Source organism: Daphnia pulex, chromosome 8 (genome assembly GCF_021134715.1).
Source record: "Daphnia pulex isolate KAP4 chromosome 8, ASM2113471v1".
NCBI classification, from domain to species: Eukaryota; Metazoa; Arthropoda; class Branchiopoda; order Diplostraca; family Daphniidae; genus Daphnia; species Daphnia pulex.
In genome coordinates, this window is record NC_060024.1 from 12,310,053 (window position 1) to 12,335,326 (window position 25,274).

Sequence of the window (25,274 nt, forward strand, 5' to 3'; positions counted from 1 at the left end):
TTTCAACATTTTTCTTAATATAATTTTTAAATAACTTCCAGCCTAAATTTTTATTAATTTTTAAAATTCGTAAAAACAACCACCATTTATTATTTTTACTAAGTCTTTTTCGCAAAAAATTGGCGATGGCCTTTTATCCAAATGTTTTTTGTTTATAAAATTAAAACAATTTTTATATTTTTTATTTTTTTATTTACTTTAACAAAACCACATATATATTTTTTGGCCCCCAGGGAGGGGGGGGCCTGTGACTTTCCCAACTGCGATAATAACATGTGCCGTTATTATTTTGTTGGTGCAGAAAGCCGGAATTTAATCTAGCAGTTGTCGACTATGTCAAATCTGACATGGGGTCAGATTGCCACAATCGTATACTGCACAAGTAAACAAACAAAAGATGAAACCAATTCAAGTCAGCAACTCACTGGCAGAGCAAAACCACAAATAAAAACGAATAAAAATATTTAAAGTCAGCAACACGGGATACCACTTGCAAAGCAAACCACACATATGAAAACAGTTAAAATTTTGAAGTTAGCAACTTGGAAAAATTCTGGCACAGCTACTTCGTTATGACACTTCCAGCACAGCTACTTCTGCATAACACTGGCACCACATCCTGCATACAACAGTTGAAGTTGTCTTCATCACACCTTTCACCATCTGGCTGCACCAAGAAGCGGGATTGTTAGACCTATTGAAGAACATAGAAAAATTACCATCGGGAAATACAAGTATGCATACACAATAAAACAGGACTCATTATTAAAAAAGAATACAAGGAGTAAGGACAAACTACGCAGTCAAACAGATCTCTCCGATATCTACAATTTACTAAGGAAGTAAGAATTAGCAAGGTATTCAAATTGCAAATTGATCTCTAGTCATATTAAAAAAGTACTTTAGTAGAAAATTGGATAAAAATAATTACTTTTGCTTTTGCATGGGACGAGACGTACGGGTACAGGCGGCAAGACACACGAGGCACGACATTTCGACAAAATGAACAGGCACTCAAGTCCGAGTTAATGATTTGAGAAATTGGTATTGAAATCGCCTGTAAATTTACACATCGAAGTTTAACATTACATATTTATAACCCTAAGAAATTAACAAAAAATACCTTTACATTTTCATCATGCCAAACGTCACGACCGGCATCCCACTTCTGCTGCGTCAAGGGACAAAATGGCCGGATTTGGTCCCCTGAAGACACTCGCGCCACCTAGCGACAGTCAATTGGATTGCTTGCTTGCAGACAGCACGCAGCAGCTAAATTTGAATTCGTCACGCCATTCACTAGCTGCTGGCACGAAATGAATCAAGTGGGGATGGGTACTAGATTACTCCAGCAGCTTTCCCTATGACACAACACACAAATTCTTTAGTTAGCTATTTCGGATCATTCTCCTCAACTTTTTCAACACAACAATCTATAATATTAAAAGCAAGTATGAAGTATGGAGGGTCAAGACAAATAATACAACTTACAATTTTGTGAAGAAAAGAATCATTTTCCTGCCTGTGGCTGTAAGGCAGCAGCAACGTGTTGTCTGTGTTTGAGTTAGGGTTCCAACTAACTTTGGCATAACAAATTAGTCATGTTGAATACTATAGGAAATATTTCAATAAATATTCCAACATTCATGCAATAAGGTAAAGTTAGTTGTTCCCTACTACTTGAGTAGAACATTCAGAAAAATACAAATCTGGTCATGTGCCCTGTGTCTTTTCACAGGACTTCTCGCAAGTCCCAAGTTGCTGCAATTAACCTGAAGATTACCCATGGCCTGTATTATGTCAAATAATAGATAATATGAAATAAAAGTTAAAAATTTCTCAAGGAAGAATAATACTTGTCTGTCAATGCATTATTTGTAGAAAACATGAAAAAAACAACATGTGTTGTCCACGCTGGGGTTAGTGATCTACCAACATCATTAGAATTTAGAAACTCCAGATCGCCAATAGAATATGAACTAAAAATGTAAAGAGGTATTCAAAAAATTGCACTAAGCTATTATGGGTTTTTACCTGTAGCAACAGGATAAAGCATCCAGCAGAACGACGATTTTAATCAAAGAATTGATGATAGGAGCCTACTTGTAGTTTCAGTTGCCTTTCGCGTTCCTTCCTACACGTTATAATAAGAAATATGTAAGGTGATGCAACACACATACGGAATAAATCACATCACAAACAAGGTGCACAGAAATAAACTTGAATTCACTTATGAATTCATCGGTAACTTTCATGGAAAAATTAAGGAAAACTTTTGACAACCACCCAACAATCCGCCATCACATTCTAGTATTTACCTTGTTCATTCTTAGTTATATTCTATGTGTACTTTAGTCTTTGTGAGTTTCAGTTAAAAGTGCTTCAAATCTTTTAACATCTGGCTGCAAGTCTGCAACAAAAACATGAACACATTAAACAGCAATGAAGAAGCTCCATCTGTCTGTTAAACCTATTTAAGAAATTAAAATTCTATTTAGAATGTCCCAGGCAACAACAATGTGCCAGGAGGAAAGTTAGACTACGCACCCCCATGAAACTCAATAACATGTATATAGCCATACATTCAAAGAACGCTTTAATGAAAATTTTACTACGTAAATATAAGTAATTTGAAAGCATTTTAAGTAACACTTATTGAAGCATCAGTAGCATAAACTTTTCCTAATTTCTTCAGTAATTTTCCTTTTTAATCATTAATAGTTTTCATAGTTTCAGTAGGTTAGTTATCTATAATTTACAAATAGCATATCAACTTATTTCATTCCACCTGTGTGCAACTTACCTCGGCTCAATATTGTTGCTAAGAATTCCATGTTCACGGTCAGAACTTGAGCAATAGAGTGCAAGACATACTATCTGAATCTCCGGCAGGTTATGCTTGCGTGTCTCCATAAGTTGTCTTCTCATTTCCGTTTGTTTATCAGGTTTGTTCTTGTTCCTGGGTGTACTCAAATCAAATTATCAATATTTGCTAGGTACCTTTAATCACTTTCACTCATGTTAACCCACCTGCATCTGTTGATAATCCAATTATATAAAGAAAGGACAAACCGTATAAACACCATAGACTACAATAAGGTTACCATAGACTACGATTCTACGAAGTAGTCTTTCAGAAACAAACGTCGAATTTCTCCAATAACAAATTCACTCGCTTCATCTAGCGGGCATAATTTTAACCATCTAGTGACAACCATCAGGTTCCTTAACAATATGTAAAAATATACACACGAACGGCTGAAACGTGATACTGAACGTGAAGACGGAACTTCAAAATAAAAATAAAAATAAATTACTTTAAAAGTTAAAATCAAATTTTTCAATTGATTTCAATTCAAGAGAAACCATGAAGAACTACCATCAAATTGACTAATTTTTATTTAATTTAGACTTTGGTAAAGCAAAATAATATTCTTTTTAAATGAAGCAATTATTTTGATAGGCATATCAACATGCTTGACATCATGTTGAAAACCTCATGAATGGTTATATATATATACATATTGTTGATAGCAATGGCATCATCAACTAAAGTACTGCACTCATGAAGGGGTTCTAGGTCGCATTTGCATTGGAGGCTAGAGTCTAGACGCTACACGCTAGAGCATGCAACTTGTTAAGAGAACTGCCATCAAGTGGTGGCATCAAGGATCAATTTCATTTTTGTTATTTCATTTGATTCGACCACTAGATGGCGGGGAAACAGTTCTAGTCGAAATATTCAGTTTGAAATACAATTGAAATACAATATTATTTTTTAAATCAATTACAAATCTGATATTCTTATGTATGACCCCAAAACTAACTACTAGTCTCTCAGTGTCATGACGTCACAAAGCGAAGAAAAGGGTTGGGATTTATTACTGTTCGATTTACTTCAATTATCTTCCAGTAAAAGAAGGTTCACGGTATTCTCAGAAGGCCTACTTGAGATATCAACCTGTTTTAACGGTTGGATCTGTTCCAGTCTCTTATTTTTATATGATCTACTGAATAGAAACAAAGAAATAAAAAAATATTACTTTGCGTGCATTGCCATTCAAAATATAAATATAGTCACCATCTAGTTGCTTAGGTATGAGGTAAGAATGGCAGGACAAACCAAACTGTCTTGAGATTTATCTCAACTGCGAGGACGAGAACGTTGTTATATTAGGAGGTTATAGAAATCGAGCGTGTTCATTTCTTTGTAATTTTACTTTTTGCCATTTGACGTTCACATTATTCTCAACAGCTCGTAGACTAGCCGGGGCAATAAAAACTCGAAAGGAGCAGCAGCACATTCCGACTGCGGCCAGAAGTCGTTCCAACTGTCAACTTTACGCAAGGGAGAATTGTTGGTTAGGAGACGGGCAGATCCTAAAAATAAATGAGCTTCGTTAACATTAACATTTTGTAGACTGGTGGTACGAGGCGCATCTATTGTGAGACCAAAGTAACGCGCACATTCTCCGCCACACTTGCAAGCCCCCCCAAAACACCTCGCAGTCGACATATTTCCTAAAATTAAATCGGTTCGTAACCAAAAAAAGAATTACCCCCGGATGCTGTAAGTCTTTCCTTCTCGACTGCCTCTCCCATTTCAAAGCGATCCAAAAAATGTCATTCCACACAATTTGAATGAAAAAAATAACAAGGTTTTTATTTACTCTTCTAATCTTATTACCGAGTTTGAACGACTCGCTAACAGATGGCGACCATTTATGATCACGCTTTTCACTGGCTCCGTTATGTGTGTGTGTGTGCGCCCTTTGCTATTTTTAATAACGCATCCGGATGGAGTTATCGAACCATTTGTCACCGAAACTGCGTTAGGCTTTCAGATTTTTTTGGGTACGCGATAAACGAGGCTTAGCTGCTGCCAGGTTCAATGGTTCATGTTGTTGTGCACTGCGCATCAGCAGAGTATATATTCTTGGCGATCTGTAATAATTTTGGGGGAGGTAAACCATTACAACCCTCATCGTAAGGTGACTCATCTTCACAGTTAAGGGGGAGGAAAAAAACACAAAAAAAAACAGAATGGCCACATTTTACGAAGGGCTGCGAAGATAGAAATATACCTGGGCATCAGAGTCGGACGTGAAATGCAGCGGGAAGAATGCCAAACCGAAAGCGGGAAAACAAATCTAATCTAGCTCGTGCGCTGAGACTGCTCTCTGGTTCGTCACTACTCCCGTCCGGCCCAATAAAAAAAAAAGTTCGGCCAAGTCAACTACTGAGCTCCGCCTCTTCTTCCACCGCAATCATCATAATATATTACACCCTGGCAGTTTCTCGCTTTATTTTTCTTATAATACTCGTGCGATGACGTATTAATATAACCCACGAGTCCCCCCCCCCTCTTAAACATTTAATGTAAATTGCAATTTCGTTGCGCAATCTATACTGCGGAACTTGTGTGGAAAGGATATCAAGTTGTTTGGATATTTTTTGTTTTGTTTGCTGCGTTAACTTTATTTCGTTCCTTCTTCTTGTTTCATGATTTAGGAACGAAGGAGAGAGAGGGGCTTGTCGTCTAAAGGCGGAAGGCCGCCTAAGATGTATGGATGGCACTTTGATACAATCGATGTTACATAGAGGAGGAGGGTATATGAGATGAGGAGGAGGCGGCGGCGGCAGCAGCTCCCAAGGAAATTGCCATCTTAATCACAGCAGTGCAGCAAAGCCCCGGGCTCAAGATATATGTGCGCACCCAGACATAAGAAAATCCATAATGTATCTAAAGAGAAGAAGAAGAAAGAAAAAAAATCTCATCAGCTTATTTTTCTACGGGGTCCTTTTAGTCTCTGTGTGTGTGTGCGAACCTTGAGGCTCATTTCGCGTTAGCGCTTGTATTTCTATGCATATAAGTATATAACTCGCGGCCGTGAGTAAAGAAGTAATTCCACGTGCAGATTACAAGTCGAGTCAAACATGGATTCCGGCGCTTATAGAGGTGGAATTAACTTGGTGCGGACAATGCGGCGGTGGATGGACGGACTCTGGCGGCGCATCTGCCGTCGCCAAATGATCCATTCGTCGGTGACGTTTGCCCAGCAGACGTTTCTGTTGTCTATATATATACGACTGCAGGCTGTTGTTGTCAAGGCAAGAAGAAGAAGAGGAAAACAAATGTCGGAGAGGAATACAAATCTCTCCGGTTCCTGGCTGCTGCACTGCAGAAAACGCACGCTCCACCTCGGACGGAAACGAAAACAAACAGTCGAGAAAAACTCTTTGAAGGGGAAAAAAAGAAGAAGAAGAAGAAGAAAAAACCCCCTCCGAGTGTATAGGCGAGTTGTGTGCAGATCCCGGAGCCGGCCAAGCGTGTACACACAAGAAGAAGAGCTTCTTTCTCTCTCTCCCTATAGCTCTAAGCTTTACGGCCCTGTCCATTTCCAGCAGCCAGGAGGAGTAGCCCCCCTCCTTTCATCGGTTACGGAGTAAAGGGAGGAGGAGTAGGAGACTGAAAAAAAAACGGAGCGTGTGGATAGGAGGAAATAAAAATTGAGAGCGTGCCCGGCACGTCCCGGTTTGCTGGACTGGAAAATGAAGTATATATGGTACACGGGGGCTGGAAAAAAAAGAAAAAGAGAACTGCTGGAAGAGACTGATGTGGATAACAACAACAGCACAAACATATAAGACTTTCAAATCCAAGATGATGTCTGAGTTCTTAGAGAGAAATCTATTCTAGCTTTAACTCGTTTTCAAAAGAATAAAAGAGATATAAGGATATACTAGAGAGATAATCTAGCATATGCATCATCATTCGGCGCTGCCCGCCTCCGAACGTGAACACGGATGCGGGTTCGCTCCACCCACCCGCCAGCAGCCCTTCTTGTGCTGTGGAATGATGTACCAAAAAGTTGGAGAGAAGAAAAGAAAAAGACATTAACATGAAACTTTTTTTCAGGGGGGAGATAGAGAGAGAACTGTCGGTCCAATGGCGCGCAAAGCGTTCGTAATTATACACACAGCACCCTTTTTTCTCTTTTCTTTTCTTTCTTTCGTCTACACATCCCAGTGGATATAATTGCTCGTTATTATTATTATAAAAGGTTCAAGACGCAACTTCTTCTTCTCCTTTTCTTCTTACCCGCGTTCATCATTTTCTTTATGCTCCTCTTTCATGCCGCGACGGCCCAAACGTCTTCATTCCCTCTTGTCCTAGATGCAACTCTACTAGCACAGACTTATTATACCTGAATCAACATGAAACCGGGCTTGTACGGTTTTCCCACAGCACAACAACAACAACCAAAAGAAGCCTCGGGCAGCAGCTTGTGGAAAACCACACGCTCAACACACACACACAAGAACTGCGCATTAGCATTTTATAATGAATCGAAAAAAAAGAAAAAAAAAACGGGAGTTAAGTGTGTTTTGGTAAAAAAGAAAATTTGCTCTTCTTTTTTCCTCATTCTCTATAACCCTGGAAAGAAGAGCGCAAACTTTAGTTATTCCCCAGTCGTCGTCGTCGGGAGAGAGAGAGAAAAAAATAAGCCAATCTGATTGGAATACCAATCACCCCCCGATATAGCGTATAGTATAAATGTACATGAAAAAGTAATACCCAAAAAGAGGAAAAAAAAAAGAAAAGAAGACTGTGAGGGGGGGTTCAATATATAGTATAGACGTCCGTATCTAAAGCGCTTGGCGCTAGCTGGCTGAGTTATTACATCGACCGACCTTATTGCATTTTTTCGTGTGGGGAGAAGAGTTAGATTTTACTCTGGCGCGTCAAATACAACTGCAATCAAATCTTACGTTACACAAGGCGGATTGGAGGGGAGGGCATCTCTAGATGACAGAGGGATATGACTCGTTTTCAATTTTCCAATCAAGACACACCTTATTTCGTGTCCGAGCGACTTGATGGAGACAATAAACACGACTTTTACACCAGCTTTTATGTGCGCCAGTAAGTACTACTGCACGTCTCCATAACGATGCGAAATGAATTGTGCCGCTGATGTGTATCCCCTCCTATCCAGGCAATGCCCCACGTCATCGTCTAACAGGGTCTATAGCCCATTTGAGGTTGTAAACGATAGTTTCCATCTGGCGGATGGGTTATACGAGACACTGACGAGGGCTTTTTCTCTCTCTCTCTCTTGAAAATGTGAAACAAGCCAGAAGGGGGGAGAGAGAGAACTTATTGCATCATATTGTGTGTACTACTCGGTACAACCAATGAGCACCGAGCGACGCCGGCTGCTGAGAGAGACTGAGAGTTGCATACGTAAAAAGAGGGGGATGGATATATAGAATGAAAAGCAGAGGCAGAAAAAAAAAAAGGTTATATTCTCATCATATTTCCATCAACTGCTGCTGACAAACTGGAAAGAAATATAAAAGAAGTCTTCCAATACATAAAGAGAGTTTCGGTGGGCTTTACGGTCGCCTATTCTGAATATTACAAAATACCAGACGATATTCTTTGCATGGAAATTGAGCTAGGATATGTATCCAATATAAATAGACGAGTTTCCCTTCTCTTTCATGGTCGTTTTGAAAACTAAAAAAAAACTACCGAAATGTTTTATTTTTCCTTACAAAAGCTGGTGATTATCGCCGCCATTGAACTTTTGGAAAACAACAAAAACGACGTCGGAATTACATGGTGGCGCTGGCTGTTATAGGCTCTGGAAGTAGCAGCGCTAGTCTATCAGCTCAATGACGCTAGTTATCATTAAGCAAACATGCAAAGCTGTATTCTAATAACCGAAAGAGGGGGTACATTACAAAATAAACGGCCGTCTAAATAACCTACAACAAAACACAAGACCTTGTCTCTCCTGTATACTTTGGCGTCATCAAGATTTCTTCTTCCAGTTCCTTCCATTTTGTTGGGTTTTTTTTTTCTTCTGCCCACACAAAAATAAAAAGAAAAAAGAAGAAGAAGAAAAGTGCATTTAATCATATCCGACCCCGAGTCGGCCGTGTGATTTATAACAGCGCAGCCAGCAGCGCCCGCTGCGTCTTTAGTTATTGTGAGGATACCACGTAGAGTTTGGAGCTTTGTAGGCGCGTTGTTACGTGTCCAAAAAAAAAAGTAAAAATTCAGAAACTACCAAGAAATAAAAAAGGAAAGAAAAAGCATCCGAGCTTGGCTAATCAAGTCATTGAACGGCGGGTCGTATTTTTTTGCGCGGGATTTTGAAATTTTTGAAAAAATACAATACACGAGATAATACTGTAAAAGACGATAGACCTAGCCAGATACATCTCAGTTATTTCTTTTGTGTAAAAACAAAAAACAACAAAAATCTTTCCTCTTTTACTTTTTCGACTCTTGTTAAAAGGAACCAGCGACCAATCACGTCCGAGGACTCACAACTCACACAACTCGGCCAACCATGCGTAATTACACGAGGACTCCCTTCTTTCTTTTCGGCCCCTCTGTTGAAAGACTCTCTCTCAACTTAATTACGCGCCTGCACCTGGGGCGCGCACACACACACACCAGAGCACTCTCTATACAACAGCGGTGCCTTCTTCTTCTCTATGCGCCTATTGGCTGACAGACGCCCAAGGTATTCCATCTTAGCGTTTCGTCGTGAGCGTGTTGTCCGTGCGTCTATATTTATACACATCCACCAAAGAGAGAGAGAGAGGATTCCTACCTGGGGTATGATAACTAAGTAATACATCACCAAGGAAATAAAAGCCCCCACAGCTCCGAATAATAATCACGAAAATATATAATACCCGGGGAAAAATAAACTGGAAATGTTACGGGCCACCAATAACTCTTTGTCTCGGTCGACGATCAAGACGTGAGAGAATGACCTCTTTTTTTTCTTTCCTTCGTTGTTGTTGTTGTAAAGGATCGCGTCTGCAAGAGCACCGAGTACACGAACGACTTTCCATTTAACCGTGGGCGACTTGGCTCTTAATGAAAACATCCTCCTTCAATTGGATTTGACTCGTACCCAACCAGCTGATTCTCCTTTGCTTCTTCTTCTCGGTCAATTTTCCAGGCGCTAAACCTGCGCACACAAAACAAAAGAGAATCCTGCAGGGATTTCTCTAGTCGGGACATTGTTTCACAACAATCGAGTCAAAATAAGACTCGTCCTTTTCTCTTGTTTTTTATTTAACGATCCTATCAAACTTTAATGTTATTACACTCTAGAGGGTGGTGGGTCGTACAGGCTATAATCCAATAAGACCTGAACTCTCACGGCCTCCCTTTTCTATTTTACAAAGCGGCATAACTGGATCACACCTTATTGGTTCATTTTTTAGTCCTTTACAAAATAAAAATAAAACTGTCTCAGCACAAACAATAGGACAGCGGCAATGAAGACGGACGGACACACAAAAAAAGAAGTTGGATTGAGAGGGACCAGAGATTATTTCCCAGCAGCCCATCAGCGCCAAACACAATGCCGCAAACAATAAGCGGCCAACTGCGCAATAAGTCTTATATTCTCTTATATTCTTCTATTCTTTCTCGGCATATCGGCGAGAATAGAATGGGAAATGAGATGGAGAGAGACAATTCAACCAACCCCGAAATAAGTTTCCAAAAAAAAAACCGGACCCGAAAATGAAATGAGAAAATGGTCCAACCCTCTTTGCGAGCTATGCGGTATGTGCGCGCGTCTCTATTACATAGATGGTTGGACATGTTCTCATTCTTTTAGAAAGAAAGAAAAAAAGAGAAGCCTATTATACAAGACACCCCCTTATATGCACAGCACACACACTCTATTATATGATGAAATGGACTATATAACAGTGAAATAAATTCAACGTTTGGTAAATAAATAAATTTCCCGTCTTTATTATTCTTCTTCTTCTTTCATTGGCGAGAATCGAAATGGCTATGGGTGTGTTTTTCGTTTGTTTAAATATTGAACAATTCTTGGCTGTGTGTTACACACAAGAGTATCTGCGTTATTTTTTTTCTTTCTTTCAATCCCCCATTTTAGCTGTGAGGAAAGAGCTGGAAAAAAAGGGGGGGGGGAAAGAGACGGGCGAGAGTCAGCCGAGTGATTTATAACAAGAGAAATGCCTAGCTGCCCTATAGGAAAAATCCAGCTCCCTCCCCTTCCCCCTTTCTTTTTAGCTGGATACCCCCCTGGCCCAGCAGCTCCTTTTTTCTTTCTTTTTTCCAGCCAACCATCGACCGAGAAAAAGCCGAGAGAGAGAGAGCACAGCACTTGGCTGACGTCGCCCGGCTCGTATATCTTTTTCCTCTTTTTCGCTCCTGCTTCTTCTTCTTCTCTTCTTCTCTGCGTCCTCCGCCATATACTATACACACCACCCAACCACCCTCCTCCTCTCTCCCTGTGTAGCGGGAGCTTTATTTACGATCCATCTTCTATCTACTCCCCAACCTCGTGCTTCCTCCCACCCACCATCGCTTATTCTCTAGTCTGATGAAAATATTATTTCGTTGGAATTCTTTTTTAATCTCATACTCTTCTTCTTCTTCTTCTTTTTCCTAGAAAGAGGAGGAGGAGGGAGGCGGAGCGTTCCTCTGCGGAACCACTTCATCTTCTCCTTCCCTCCACGGACTTGTGTGTGTGCTGTGCCTGCCTTGCACGGTGCCGAATGATTTAATACTGACGCACACAGTTCACGTTACCGATGACGGGGTTTATATTAAGAAAATGTCGGGTGGGGGGAGAGAGAAAGAGAAAAGATGGAGGATAAAACCCCCTCGAAAAATAAGAAAAGAAGTTAAACCTAAACCCATTTCCGTCTCCAGTGCCTATTTTTTTGTTTTGGAAATTATAATATTCCACACGTTTGGACGAGCGCATTAGATCATCGGGAATAGTTCAACGTCACGGGGCCACAGTCGAATGCGCATTGGATTATCGCAGGTAGTGGTGGCGATATGATAACGTTGCGGTCGGGAATTTCAAATGAAACCCATCGACGTCGGCAGACGAGTCCAAATAAGTCAAATCATTCTGACTGGAATACTAAAAACAACATCGATTTAACATAAATCTCACGTTTCACGTGAAAATGTTTTTTTTTGTGACTTTGTCTCACGACGTGAGACAAGTCAAGGTGTGCGGGTTGAAAATGTCTCAATCGAAATTCCATTGGTATCCAAGGCGTGAATTTTCCCGTGGAAATTCTCAACGAAATTTGTTTTGTTTTGATCTAAATTGTGTTGCCACCCAGTTCCAATGAAGACCAAAAGAAACTTTCGGCTCATCAGTGTACCTCTCCATTTGACACGGATTGAAACCGACAAAAGACAAGGCTCTGGCTATTGCGCAATTACACGGTTATTATTCTAATGGCTCTATAAAAAAACTCTCCTGAAAAATAAAAAATTCATTCCTTTTTTTTAAATGAAAGAAAGAAAAGAGAAGAAGGGGTCTTGTCTGATTGCGCACATCCGCCGCCGCCGCGCTGCTGGCATCCAACACACGTAAAAAGAAAACGGTCGAATACGTTTTTCTCTCTTAACTCTCCCCAGTCCCCACCCACCCCCCATCCTTTTGGCCCATCCTTTTTCCTAATGTTGTACTTAAGCCGGGCTTTTACGAGCCGTGTATAGCATCATATCACTTCATAAAATTGAATGGTTTCTATTAAAGCGAGCCATCAAATAAAAAAGGAACGAAAAAATGCTCAATAAAGTCGACGGGGAGTGAGTGTGGTGGTGGCAATCAGCCCGTGCTGAGTGGAATCGGAATGTGCCAGACAATGAAGTCATTCCTAATACGCCAAGAAAGAAAAAGAAAAAAAAAAATATAAAGGAAATAAAACAAGATATAGCGATAGAGACGGGAAAATATTGAAAGGCGGTTGGGCCGTTTGTTTTTTCAGATGGAGGAAAAAAAGGTGCGGACGTGGCCGTAAAACGGCACACCATCCAAAATGGCTCTTCAAACATCAGGAATTCACACTGTGTGGAGATCTATCGACATTGAGATTCATAACCACGTCATATTACGACTACTCCTTTTCCATTTAAAACGCATGTAAAACCCCGGGATTTTATGGTTTGTTATGGGGTGGGTTGAAAGTGAGGGGGGGCATTCAATCTGCTGTCCCCTTTGAAAAAGAAATTCGTATGTTAAGTCACCCCACCAACTACCATCTTCCTCTTCTTTTTTACGATTTCTTTTTTAGTGGGTGGTATTTAGGTAGCAAACGGCGAGGCCTAGACCGAGGGGAGGACACGACCGTCTTTCACTTTTTACGATCAATCTAGACGACGGGCGATGAAAATCCTCAACGAAAACACAAGAAATAAAAATAAGGAGAAAAAAAGGGGTTTCCTTGCCCCTCTTCTCCCCCCCCCCCATTTGTATATGTACATCTATATCTGTTATGTTAGTTTAACTGGTTATACACACTGTTTAGTATCCCTCTACATTTTTACGAGGCCATCATCATATCGAATGGCACGCGAGCCAACCGTGAAACTGCGCAATAACCTCCTGTGTGAAACAAACCCAAACACACAAGGCAAGGAATAATCGACCGAAAATGGATGATGTGTTTAGTTCATATTCTCAGCTTTTCTATTTTGATTTGAGACTTCTTTTTGACTGCAATAACAGCAGCTTAATAGTTTTTGAAGCGCAAAACATCGTCATTCTCTTTTTTCATGGCGTATTTTTAATTTTTTATATGCACACCGACGAGGAGGTCTAGGCTCTTGGTCAAAAAATGGTCTTGTTACACTTTTGCTCCAAGTGTTTCAAGTTCAAATATTTTCAAATGGGATGGTTTACTCAATAGAAAAAGATGGAAGGTAAGAAAACAGGCCTGGTCTGCGCCAGTCGTTCGACAAATGAGTTTTAGTGCTGAGAAAAAAAAACAAATCAGCGAGAGAAAACAGTTGAAACCGCCTAGCTCATCAATCAACGTAGTCTGCACTAACGATCGATTTATAATGAACGCCACCAAAAATTGCCAGAAAGGATAAATTGAGATCAATTTGTCCTACCTTTATGCCTGGCACATACAGCCAGTTATATATACGTCAGTTGCTCCATCCAACAGCTGAAGAGTTCGATTACACCAGACGGTATAGGGTATAAAGGGTGTCCTCGTGAATACACCCACATTCACATGGGCATACACGAGGACATTGAAAGAAGGGGGGGAAAAGAGAGATCCGTAACTCGATTGACATCGGTAGCTTTTCCAATGCAATGGGATGCTGTGAATCTAAATAAAAAAAGAAAAATAGGTTACGAAAAATATTCACAAAATAACAACAACCACAACAAGTCAGGAAAAGTTGAAAACAAGACAATGGGCCAACTCTATTGTTAATAAATGGGTCAATTCAAGGTTTAAATGTAATGCACTGCATTGATGCAGGTAATGCAACAATAAAATATCTAGCAGGGCAGGTCATGCAGGGATAATAGTAACCAAAAACATTACCTAAGCGGTGATGCTGAGATCATGCTGAGATATTTGGTGACGACAGGTGAGACAGACAGACTGATGACAGACTCGGCACAAGCAGAACTTGTGTATTATGTTGTTACGATGGCTGGCTCTGGCCTCAAACCTGCACAAAAGAAAAAGGTTACATAGTGCAAAGAAAATGCCATACATCGACAGGGGGCTTGCATGAGCTAGACAGAAAATAACATTTCACAAATTTACAAAAGGTTTAACTTTACTATTTAAGCTCCCATATAATGATTGCATTGCTATTCTTAGTTTCATTTACCCGCCCAAAAGCATCGAGTGGAGAGCATGGAGAGCTACGACACCAGAGATCAGACACATCACACGAGACGATCACATTTTCGTAATTTGATGTGTTCTTGTTTCTTTTGCATTATTATTTCGTACAGCCACACACGTTTTCAAAAGAGTTATCGTTCAGTTTTCTTTATATTCTCAAACTTTGTTTGCATATGCTTCGTGGTCTCAACTCTCAAAACTAAATGAAAGCAGCAGACGACACTTGTCCAATCTTCTTCTTATTAATCAGCATGCTTACAAATTACGATTAATGCGATATCGATAGAAATAAAAAATGATAAAAAATCAAACTCCCCCCCTCAAAATCCAAACCGCTCAAAACGATTAAGCGAATAAGTGGAGGGAATAAGTTTTAGTTGAAAATAATAACATTTCTGTTTGGTATATAATTCCCTGGTAAGACCCCTCCCCCCAAAAAAATAAATAATCGATTCCTCGACTGCCAGAAAAAGAATAAGCTATTACGCGATATCGCCGATGAAGACGCCGGAATGAAAATAAAACAAAAACGACTCCCCACAGATCTCATTAACATCGGCTATAAGAAGAGTTTAAACGACAACGACATCAGCTCAGCCTATAGACATAATGGCCGGATGTATATACCCTGTGCGTCTTCTTCTTCTAGTTTGTTTTTCTCCCCGTCTGGCGTGTGAGAATTCCATTTGTTTTTATTTATGGATCGACGTATGTAAGTTTATCTCGCGCGACGTTATTTTGAATGTGATGACAATTCCTTGAGGCCGGCGGCCGTCCGGCGCGTTCGATATCAGCGCCGGTCATTGATCAAAATGATGAATCTCTCCTTATTACATTTCCTACTCTATATTGCACAGCCAACGAGAGTCTGCCACCCCACCCCCACTACTCTAGCAAATATTACGAGATAACTCGTGATCTATATTCGCTCGACTCCTATTGGCCGCCCCCCCCCCGCAATTGAGATCACCACAAATCAATGGGCTTTTCTTTTTCGCTTCCGTGTTTGCTCTTCTTCTTCTTCTTCTTCTTCTATACGAGGTGATATCCGATATCGCCTTGTTATTATTCGCCCCAGGGCCATTTGATGATGTACAGCGGCGAGCCATCCGAATATTTTTGTGAATGCGTCCGTTACATGTGTGCATGGGGGTCTCTCCTCACATGGCGTCTCTACATAACCCCTCCAGTAAAAAAGAAGAAGAAAAAGCCACCCCCGTGGTGCCACGGGTGGCACGTTACAACACTCAACTTGTGTGTGTGTGGTGTATCTCTTCTACACATTCTTCTTCTTTTCTCACACTCTATTCATCTATTTTCTCCCACTCGCCATCACAAGAATGTCTGCTGACGCTCTTCTTTCAGAAAAAAAATACACACACATTTGTATATTTTTCCATGGATGGAGTTTGTGTGGCGAGGTGAGAGCGGAATTACGAGATGAATATGAGATAAAGACAGAAGTATAGTATGTGGCAGACCCGGTAGTATTTATACTACATAACTCAAAAATGATTGCGTTCGATTTCAGGATAAACAAACAATGTCATTCGCCAGTATAACATTTGGGTGGGAAATTCAAAAATTCTAACCAACGATTTATTGATACAAAGTCTGTTTACCTTTTCTTTCTCTTTCGATTGAAAATGTATTCAAATTCGAATAAAACAAAAAAATAACATCCGAGTCGAGCGTGAGCCGTGGTCGTTTCATTATGTAGCCACTATGCACACACACACACATTTCGGGAGTCGACTAGTACATGAGCGCACATGAGGGCGGATCCCCCCCGTGAAGAGGCCACGGAGACCCTTCATCGCGTTCAGAGAGGAGATAGTTCACGCTATCAGGAAAAAAAAACAACAACGGAGACGAGCTTTTGGGCCGCTATTTGGTTGGATAGTGTGCATACATCACGTGAGTTTACTATGATTATTTTTGCAATGATTCATTGTTGTTTCCTTTGTTCTTCGCCGAGCTGTGTACCCGGCAACCTCCAAAGAGTTCATAGAGATGACACTATGAAAGCTGGAGGATTTGATACAGGCCTTAAATATAGTTTCTCATTTATTTATTTAAGGACGCGTTAATGATTGTGGACACGATTCCAAAAGGTTACTGGGAACGGCCAAGAAGAGAGTCGTATTTATTGCCGACTTTTAATATCAAAGTGTTCTCCTAATCTCCCGACAGAAAGTTAAAAAAAAAAACCTACGAGCCGATAGTTAAACAAACCCAAAACAAATTTCTTTTTTTTTCTGATCCGGAAAATGCGTAACCAGAAAACGGCCAACGAAAATGGTTGGAGGAGATGTTTAAACTTACAAACTTTTGAAAAGAAGACCGCCCCACACAGTGTGACACAGCCGAAGAAAATTTAAAAAAAAAAACGGGATTCCGTCATAAAACAAGTCGCTAATGGACGAGGACAGCAATCCGGCGCAGTGGGCCGGCCGCAGGTATACATATAAGAGGCGCCTAACACCAGCAAACAAGACACTAAAATGTGTGGTGCCTTGTTTGTTTGATAATGAATTTTTTCGCTCAATAGCAAACTGGAAAACAAACAGGGAAAAAGCTCTGGGACATCCCCAAATATACATAAGCGCGCAACCCGTTGTGGTGGGCGCGTATGTATCGCACATCGCATATATTTACGATGTTGTTGTTTGTTTTTTCCCCCTCGTCTTGTGCTGGGCAACTCTTATCTATCTCAGAACTACGAACCGGTGTAAAGCTTTTAAAAGAACCGCTCTTTTTTCCCAGGCTAAAAAAGAAAAACCAGAGAAAACTCAAAACTAAATAAATATCAAGAAAAAGAGAATAAAGGGAGTTATATAATGTAGCGTGTTGGTTTGTCCGGTTTTCCGAGAGTTTTAAGCCGCAACAACAACATGGGTGGCAATCTTACAAAAAAAAACAAATAAAATAAATAAATAAATTTAAAATTTCCAGAAAAAGAAAATAAGCAATCCTCTCACTTTTGATAAATTATCGACAGACTTATTATTATGCATTACACAAGTTCCGGCCAAAACTCCCGAAGAATGAAATCTTTTTTGATGCAAGGCAATATTATACACGGACGGAGTTTGGGTCCTCTTGCGCAGATGAAGACGTGAAAGCCAACAACAGACACACACCCGTCGGGAAGATTATGCACGGCCACTAAATTATCTAGTGAGTTTTTTTTTTATTTATTCATTCTTCAACTACACCTTGACCAAAGCGCCCAAAAAAATTTAAAAAAAATTAAAAACCCCAAACAAAATGTCAAAATCTTTAAAAAGGCCGAGATGAAAGTTAAGACACACGATCAGATGAGAATCGATATGGAATTGAATTCAAAATTCGTCGTCAATCAACAAATACTGATGCGACTTTTTCGCAATCAAATGAAATCAAATAAGAGAGGAAACACCTCGGCGCTGAAATGTAATTTCAGGAGAGAGAATTGGATTCGACCACGAAGTTATAGGGAATCAAAACGGTCACTTGATTTGTCGTGACTGTGTTTGTGTTTCTTCATCACCTATTCAAAAGGCTTGGCAGTTTTTCAACACGACGATGGATTTGAACTTTGCTCTTTGCGTTTTCTAAAAGGATTTTTCCTTAAGAAGAAGAAGAAGAAGAAGAGTCAAGTCTTCTTCTTTTTCCTATATTCAAAAAGCGTATGGAAATTCTGGCCGGCTGCCAGTCCACCATGTTCCTCCGCCCTTCTTTCCCTCCACTCACCACGATCCCAAGACCCGATATCCCTTTGCTCCTGGCTTTTTGCTCGCTTCAGCTCCTCACTGTTCCAGCCCCCCCCCCCCCTCCATCCATTTCACCCTCCCTCCCCCTCATTCTCTATTTTCTCCCTCCCTCCCCCCCTTTTCGTGTTTGAAAGGGAGTTCCGTCCAACACAAAAAGTATAGATCTTATCCGTTTGGATGGATGGACCAGACGTGATGCATCCGCTTGGGTTTGGACCAATCAGCGAAAAGCCTGGGCAGAGGGACACACACAAAAAAGAGAAAGAGAAAAAGAAAGAAAGAAATGCAATGCTCCAAACACAAAAAGGAAAAATATCAGGAAAGAAAAAAAGAATCGCCGAGAGACACAAAAACAAAAACAAAACAGAAGGGCGTGTACCCTAAACTCTGATGATCTTCCCAATCTCATTATGAAGAGTTCCCAATCAAACAGAAAGGTTATGCATGTCCGTCTAGCTGATAATTCAATGCAGAGCAAAATGGTCTTGCGCTGGCACACACCTTTATTTAACTAAATAAATAAATATGACATCAAACTTTACTCATTCGAAAAAAGAAAAAAAAAAAAGAAAAAAGCCCCTCCCATTTCCCGGAAGGTAGAAACTCCAACCGTTAGCCGCAGAGTCCGTTTTCAATTGCTCTCATCCACCGAGAGCTCACCGTGCCATAATTGTGCAGGGGGGAAGTTCTTCCAACTCTTCTCCCAGTATAACCAATTCAAGAGTTGATTTTCATTCTCCCAAAAAGAAAAAAAGATTCGACGCAACAAAAGAGTAATGGAGTGTCTCGACACTCCTGGAACAGTAGTTCCAAAAGGGGGAAGAAAACAAAAAAACAAACAAAACCAACGAAACCCCCCCCGAAAAAATCTTACGCAAACACAAATTCCATCCTTTCGTCATTATAATAAAAAGCCACACACACCAATCGACCCCGCAGAACCTTAGATGGACCCCCCTCCAATAAAGGAGGAAGCGTTGCGGATGGAAAGAAAAAGAAATAAAGCGCTTCGCCAGCATGCGACTTTTTGTATTTTATTATTTCTCGACCCCCTCGAAAAAAAAATATTCCATCAAGATGCTCCAATGTGTGGCCACCGAAAGATGATGTACAGTATTCCCCCCACCAAACAGGAAGAGAAGTTAAATCAATAAATAAATACAGACACAAAAAACACGCAACCCAAATGTTATGTACATAACAGAGTTGGTAAGAAGCGATAGACGCTTATGGTTGTGCCAGAAATATATACATACTATGTATAAATACTACTACTGCGTATATATATTCCCCCAAATAATTTTTTTTTTCTTTTTTCGCTTCAGGAAAACGGAGCGAAGGGGATGGATGGGCTTCGCTCCGGCTGCATCCTCCCCCTCCGCGCTTCCTATACTACGGAAGGCCACGACTCGTACACTACATCTTCCGTCGCTGACATCAACGACGGAGGAGGAGGAGGAGTAACTGACGAGAGAGAAGAGGAATGAAAGAAAGAAGAAGAAGAAAAAAGGCCAAGTTAGTATTGATTTTGTTGTACGTCTCCTTTGCCTAGCTGTGCTCCCGCTCTGCCCTCCAATCCGCACGAAGCGCTTTGCCAGTAAGTTGCTGGAAAAGCGTTTCGCTTCAATGTTGTTGTTGTTGTTGTTTTGTTTTGCTTCCTCTCTCTCTATCCTGTCATCGTTTCGACGCCATTTTGAAAGGGCGGTGGTGTGTGCAATCGAGTCCTCCGTTCGCTCACACAAATTCGTGCGGGAGCGTCGTCGTCGTCGTCGGAGCCAAAGGCGATGACGCCCGGAATTTTTCTAATTCACTGACCCCGTCGAGATGATGTATATTCCGTTGATGCGGCGCACACTATATATCTCCACCAGCCCAGTCTTTCGCAGAGAGAGAGGAAAAAATAGAGAACACTTACTAACTTTTGTTGTTTTCATTTTATTTTATTTTTCCCGTTGATGGATCGGCGGACGTCCAGTAACGACTTGCACACACATATCGTTGGCAACAACAGTTCTTCCACTTTTTTTTTTCGGGTGATGTTGTTTAATGTTGTCCTCGCCTCTCCTTCATTCTCTGATGGCACGAGGCCGGGGCGAAACAAATATACGACGGCCATCAACAACAACAGCAACTGCTACCCATAGTATAAAAGAGAAACAACAACAACTCGCCAATTTCCAGCGTCAACAAGTCACGAAAAAGTGCGATTGGTTACGCTCCGCTCGCACGATGTTTATGTTGGTTATATAGCGTCCAAACAACAAGCTGGGGAGAAAGAAGGAAAAAACTGATCAATGTCGTGAGTGTTAACATTTACGTTCCCATTCGATTCACCTACGGAATTCAGTCCAGCCAACCACCTACGCCGTTTGCTTGTACGTTTTTAACAATCATCTATATAACTCATCAGAAATAAGGATCTACAAAAATTAAAGAATACGAAAATAACTCGGGAAACGCTCGGTGCCACGCAGTCGGTGCAACCCAGCACTGCAATCATCTCGTTTCACCTGGATGATGACGTGCGAAAGCGCAGTTCTTATGACGTTCAAAAAAGTTACATATCCATCCATCCGATAAGAGAGAAAGAGAGACCGACTACCTTTTATCAAAATGGACTGAGGTAGTAGTTTTTTGGCCAGCCCCGCAGGACTGGCTCTCCTTTTGTTTAGTTAGGTTGAAAAAGGGATAAAATACGACCGATGACTTCATTGGCTTGATGAAGGCCTGTCCAGCCAAAGAAAACTACAGAGCAAGGAGCGAGATAACATCGTTATTATTGAACTCGCCCACAGACCAAATGGGATCCTTGGACAGCAGTTAAGTTAGTAGGCCGGCGGTAACAAAATAAAGGAAAAATATAAAAAAAGATATGGCAAAGTCGGGAATTGATGGATGGAATCGACGAAAGATAAAAGAAGTGCGCACACACACAAAATGGATGAGAGGGGCGAGAGAGATAGTCGGAACGGGTTCACATATTCGTGACGAATTCGACCGCATGTAGGGTGCGTTCATCTTGGGGCCTACATTATCCAAAGTGGAAAGGAGTTGCGACAGGGGGGAAAAAAGAAAAACGAAATTTTACAAAAAGAATGGACCTAGAAAAATACCCTCGGTGGCGAGTTAAAGTAGAAAAAAATACGAACACAAGTAGGAAAATGTGGGCATGTTGTATCCTATCCACACACACACAGCTGCGGCTTGTGTACGTGCATGCGCCCTCACCCAAAAAAGAAGAAGAAGAAAAAAAAAAGTCCGACTGGTTTACGAGTCCAATTGTTCGTCGGTCGCCTTAAATTTACTTTTTTTTTTCCATCCAAGGAAAGAAGGAGGAATACAAGACCATTTTTCACACGACCGCAAGGTAATACAATCGGTGGATATGTCAAGGAATTACCTACAACCCCGACAACGATCAAGACCGAATTCTAAAAATAAAAGCCGAAACATTTCAGAGCTACAGAAATAAAGAAAAAAGATGAAGGACGTTCCGCGTCTTAAATGGAATTGAATTGGAATCGGTGAAAATAAAGACATTATGAACGTATAGTTACCTCCCACGGTCTGGCCTACGAGTGTGTCGACGAGCCAGGGCGTGGCTGTACACAAGAAAATAAGCGGGTGGGAATATTACAGAGGGAAAAAAAAAGGAAAAGAGCGGACAAAAAAGAAAAGAAGAAAAATACAGACTCTCCTTTTTGACTTGCACGCTATCTCTCTCACTCGACTCTCTCTGGAGGCGTCTGTGTTTCGTGCACTTGCCTATTCTTCTTTTCTGTCTGTCTAGCGCGTATTTCTTATTCGTCTTTTTTCGGGGTCCGCGCGCGTCTGGGCATAAATCAAACCCTACCCAAATATGGCCATCGACTTGATAACAAGCTGGCAACGAAGAGGTTCAAAAAAAAAAAATAAAATATGAAACTATCAAGAGAGAAAAACCTGCGCAAAGCATCGCCGTCCCCTTTTGTGTTTTGCAACCAATCGCTTCTTTCCGACCTCTTCATTATTACTGGGTCCCGTTTTTTTTTTCTTTTCTGGCCGCCAACAAAATCATCATCATCATTCATCAGCCAAGATGATGGGGGCCAGTTTGAGAGGGGTTGAACGGAACTTTAAGTTGGATGGCTTCATCCAACTAGTTACTCATTAAAGAGGGCGACAGAAGCAACAACAAAAGCTGAAAAAAAGACACACGTCGTTTAAAAAATGAGGAACAAAAAAGAGTTCGTGATCGCAACTTAACTTTGGACCCTTTCGGCGTGATCGTGAAAGAAGAAGGAGAAGGAAAATAACGACGCCGATGCAAGACAATGAACCGATATGAACCCCGCAGGGTCCATCCACAAACCTTGAACTAAACCTTCCCCCTTTATTTTGTTCCCATCCAAACGTCTCAATTTAAAATGGAGAAGAGAAAAAACCCGAAAAAAGATATAAACAACTTTTCTTCTTCTTCTCCTTTGGTAATTTATTTAGGTAGAGATAGTAGCAACTAACGTTTTATAGAGGAATTTAAGTCGCTAATCTCTTTGTCTCTCCATCCATCTGACGGTATGCTGGCTTCATTATCTGAAGAAAACCGCCGGCTCCGCTACCAAGAGGAATTATCTCTTTGCCTGTTGTTGTGCGCTCGTAAATCGACCAACAAGAGAGAGGAAGCACTTTTGCTATACACCACTATACTTGCCACAGCTACAACACGTTTATGAAAATGCATTTTGAACTTACCATCTGCCGATTGTTGTTCCTTCGTCGGCTTTCTCAGTCCAGCAGCTCCATCCAATGGATTCCACAATCTTTTAAAAAACAAAAGAAAATAAAATGATTATTATTGGACAAACTCAATCAAAAAGAAATCGCATTCAAACTGTTTTGAAATTTCATTCGCTACGGTAATTGGAAGCTTAAAAGCTCGGCCATTTCAGTATTTCATCAAGGTGCGGTCGAGATGAATAGATCAACTTTAAACCCCCCAAAAAAAGGAGTGTGAAAAAGTGAAAACGAGAAAAACAATTTCAATTTGGAAACACAAAAAAACCAAAAGGATATAACAATAAAAAGCGAATAGGCCTAGAAGTGAGCCCCCCATCTTATAACCCCCTCTATAACCGATCGCCTATTTCCATGAAGTAGCCAGAGCCACTATATCCAGCCTACACATGAGAAACTATAAGGAGAATAGCCATTTCGGGGCGGTTTTATTTTTATTTTTACGATGATTTTTATGATATTGACTGGGTTTTTACTCCGCCGCTTCTGCTGCTGCTTCTTCTTCTTCCTTCTGCTGGTGCGGTGGTGTTATACAAGAGTCGTGAAAATAAAATAAAAAATAAATTGGGGAGAGAGAGAGAGTGAGTGAGGGAAAAGAAAAACCAGAACACACCAAAGTTTTCTCGTCTCTTGTCAAAATAAAAACGCGCACCGCTCGCGCTCATTTTCGCCTCTTTCTCTCACTGGAAATAGTCAAAAAAAAATTTTAACGATTATTTCCCCTCTCTCGAGTGACTCAAACTTTTATTTTATTTGTCTCTCCCCGTGTTGCGTCACACGCCATAAGACACTTGTCTAGCGGCAGTAATCTTTAAAGCTCTGCAACTTCTTAAAAACCAAAGGAAAAACAAAAGACAAACAAACAAAACGGTGCGCTATAAAGTGACAGACTGGCCACAACGACCACTTGAGGTCTTGTGCTCTAAGAGGGGAGGCTAAACAAATAAACAAAAAAAAACAACACGTAAAAAGCAAAAGAATAATAATAATAAAAAAACAAACGGCAAATAAAATAAAACGACGGTGTACATATTGAATGTAATGGCGTCCATTTCAGCCGCCGTGATGACTCTAAATAGCATAGTCGTTGATTCCTTGGCGAACGGTAGCGCTTGAAAAATAAAAGGGATAAAAGAAAGAAGAAGAAGAAAAAAGGGAACCGTCGTAAAGATGATGATGATGACGCCATCGACCATACAAGAAGAAGAAGAGAAAAGAGCCAGCCAAAGTTACACACACACACACACACATCCAGCAGCAGCAGCGGGGGGCTTTTTTCTGTGTTGAAGTATCTCGTTCGGGATAGGATCGTTTCGTCGAGTCTTTATATACACACAGACACTTGCACGGTGCCTGCCCTCATCAAAATGACCCTAATAACTTGATTGAATTGCGCATAAACATCAAGTCGAATAGGCCATCAAAAGCCCTCGGAAAAAAAAGAACCATCTCTTCTCTTCTAGCAGTGGCTCAGACTATATCACGGCCGGCTCTCGACACACCATAGAAAACGCGTGTAACACACACACACACACACACACATTTTTTATTATTATGATGATGATTATTTTGTGTTTGTGTTTCCTTTTTTTTTCTTTTAGTTTTGGTTACACCGTCGCCGTCGTCGTGATTGCTGAATCACATCCGATGTGTTTTATAGACAAACAACACAACTCCTGCCGCTGTGAAAATGGCCCATTGCTGATATTGTTATTGCCCATTTGGTGGTTTTGTTATAGAAACGGACGTTTTATTTATTTTTTTTCTTTCTTTCAACTCACACAACAATCAAGAAGAACTTATCCATCAATCCAAACGGGCAATTCAACACAACAACGGCCTTCACACAGCATTGGTTGACAAATAACGGCAGCAGCTCATTCCTGTTCATCATTTCCCAACGAGAGAAAGACACGAAGCAGAGAGAAAAAAACAAAAATACAGCGATAGCAATTGTAACTTGTAATTGTCTTGAATTTTCTTTTGGCATGACAAGATGCAATTGTAAAAAAAAGAGAAAATACAAGGAGTCATAGATTACTTTCTATA

The 25,274-nt window shown here is 40.7% G+C and overlaps 2 long non-coding RNA genes across 9 annotated transcripts in view; both read right to left on the reverse strand.

Annotated features, from left to right (window-relative positions):
* Nucleotides 1-268: 268 nt before the first annotated feature.
* On the reverse strand, nt 269-3,160 carry LOC124199981. Of its 5 annotated transcripts, none has more exons than XR_006877100.1 (10): nt 3,031-3,160; nt 2,804-2,959; nt 2,319-2,410; nt 2,035-2,134; nt 1,857-1,928; nt 1,678-1,790; nt 1,492-1,611; nt 1,124-1,361; nt 932-1,057; nt 269-694 (listed from the first exon to the last, which is right to left on the reverse strand). It is a non-coding gene; the product is annotated as an uncharacterized LOC124199981 (long non-coding RNA). The 5 variants fall into 5 exon arrangements; XR_006877102.1 differs by having other exon boundaries at nt 1,130-1,361; nt 1,857-1,979; XR_006877099.1 differs by having other exon boundaries at nt 1,857-1,979.
* A 251-nt stretch (nt 3,161-3,411) lies between these two features.
* LOC124199985 overlaps nt 3,412-25,274 on the reverse strand; it is a 225,479-nt gene continuing 203,616 nt past the window's right edge. For all 4 annotated transcript variants that reach the window (XR_006877114.1, XR_006877115.1, XR_006877116.1 and 1 more), the window contains 6 exons: nt 23,184-23,251; nt 14,386-14,515; nt 13,940-14,163; nt 4,221-4,380; nt 4,082-4,148; nt 3,412-4,010 (listed from right to left, as the gene is read on the reverse strand). This is a non-coding gene — a long non-coding RNA (uncharacterized LOC124199985). The remainder of the gene's footprint in view (nt 4,011-4,081; nt 4,149-4,220; nt 4,381-13,939; nt 14,164-14,385; nt 14,516-23,183; nt 23,252-25,274) is intronic.